Source organism: Cariama cristata, unplaced genomic scaffold (genome assembly GCF_000690535.1).
Source record: "Cariama cristata isolate BGI_N322 unplaced genomic scaffold, ASM69053v1 scaffold18254, whole genome shotgun sequence".
Taxonomy (NCBI): Eukaryota; Metazoa; Chordata; class Aves; order Cariamiformes; family Cariamidae; genus Cariama; species Cariama cristata.
This window is the reverse complement of record NW_009611471.1, coordinates 1-1,875: the sequence shown is the minus strand read 5'-3', so window position 1 is coordinate 1,875 and position 1,875 is coordinate 1. Positions and strand designations below refer to the sequence as shown.

The following is a 1,875-nucleotide window of genomic DNA, read 5'->3' as shown; positions in this document are numbered from 1 at the left end:
GCTTTCTGTGGAGATTTTCTGTGTCAAATATTTTTTATAAATTTATTACAACATGGGAAGGCATAGGGAGATTTTTAAACCTCTAAGAATCGTGTTTCCTTTTTAATAGGTATCTCAGCAGTATCTTTTTTATAAGATAGCATATTTTACTTGTAGCAAATTAGTCTCAAAACTAAGTTGTAAGTTCATATCTGTGGGGCTGATACTTAGTCTTTTGTAACATGCAGCTAAAAATGGAACTTTATTTTTACAGATGCAGATCTCAGGTAAATGAGCTTTAGGACTGTAGTAAGGATGAGTAGTTAAGACGTGTGCCTATAATACCCTTGTTCTACGATACTTAAGAATGCAACAGAAATGACATTATTGTTTCCTAACTACATCATAGCTGTATATCCATATATATGTATATGTACATATATGTATGTCTGTGTGTCTGTGTGTATATATATACACCTATACGTGTATATGCATGTATACACACACCCCTCCATGAGTGTGTGTGTATATATATATGGGTATCCTGGATGTTTACAGCCATTTAGAGAATGCGTAGAAGAAAGCTAATATTGGAAGTCATTTTCAGGTAAAGAGTATAGGTTACTTAGGTGATTTCGGTAGGGGCTACCCAAATGGCAAATAACGGCGCTGATCATGGAAAATGTTGAATGATTTTACAGACTGTCCAGCTAGTTCTTGTTTACCTTCATCCCTCTGCAGGGGGATAAATCACACTGTCCCACAGGCCTCCGTAAGGTATTCAAACCTGCAAACCCTTATTACCATAGAGTAATTATAACTAAAACCAGGAATATTGAACTCCACCGAGTTAGTCACAGTATTAACTATGACACACAGTAGGAGGCCAGCGGCATAGAGCACAGTGTCAAGGAGCTGCTGATTTTAGAGAAACTTCGAGCAGAACAGCAGGATTTGGCCCCTTGCAGGCAACTTATTAAAAACATGCATGTAAGATGTGCTTGCAAAAAGTTGTAAATCACATGCCCTTCTCGCACAAAGTTGTAATCGCACTTTTTGATCAGAGAAACCTGTAAAAGCAGTTACATACATTTCCTAAATACACAGTTGTTCTCTATCCTTGTATCTAGCATTGGTTTTAATTCCGCCAAGGTGATCATTTCTATTTAGATTATTTTCTAAATCATGAGCACAGGGAAAAATACAAGTGTGTCCAGAAGAGCAGTTGAGATGACATCACTTCTGTTTTTTTCTTCAAGAATGGAATTAAAAGGTATCTCTGTTTTTGCAAGAGTGCAAATTAAATAAAGGGATCAGCCCAGAAAGGAAGTTGGTTAAAAAATTTTAACTCTCTTTATACACTGCCTAGGTAGACTTTGTAAACATGTTCAGATATCTGCTCAGAACATACGAACTAAACAATATTTTTAAAAAATAACCTTACATGTGTTTCTTGCAATGAAAAATGTTTTTCACTGAATATAACGTAAAATTCTGCGTGATTTCTTGATGCATTTGTTCATGAGAAATACAAAGTACTGACTGTGTGAAGAATATGTCTAAATCCAACTGAGCGTTTAAGAACTGATGGTTCTTACCAGAAAACCAATGCTGTCCGTCACAGTGATCAACGTTTTGTCGCTGCTGCCTTTTACCCCCCCCCCCATCTCTTTGTTACCCCTCTGTTCGGAAGCAGAGATTGTCAGCCCTCTGGGGCAGGGACTGCAGTACTTTGGCTCTGGGTTTGCACAGTGCTAATGGGATGTGATTCTGGTCCACGACTAGGCACCGAGGTGCTATAATAATAAAAATAATAAATACTAATAGGCTCGCTCGTCTCTTATTTGCCCTCCCCCCGCAGAGATCCGAGTGACAGATGCGGAGCTCGGTGGCACC

General features: G+C 38.3%; 1 protein-coding gene across 1 annotated transcript in view; it reads left to right on the top strand.

Annotated features, from left to right (window-relative positions):
- The window catches only part of IMPA2 (inositol(myo)-1(or 4)-monophosphatase 2), a 16,161-nt gene extending 15,687 nt beyond the window's left edge, over nucleotides 1–474 (top strand). Inside the window, exon 8 of the mRNA XM_009698280.1 lies at nucleotides 1–474. This exon is cut by the window's left edge and continues 201 nt beyond it. The gene's annotated coding sequence lies outside the window, so the exon portion shown is untranslated.
- The last annotated feature ends 1,401 nt before the right edge of the window (nucleotides 475–1,875 follow it).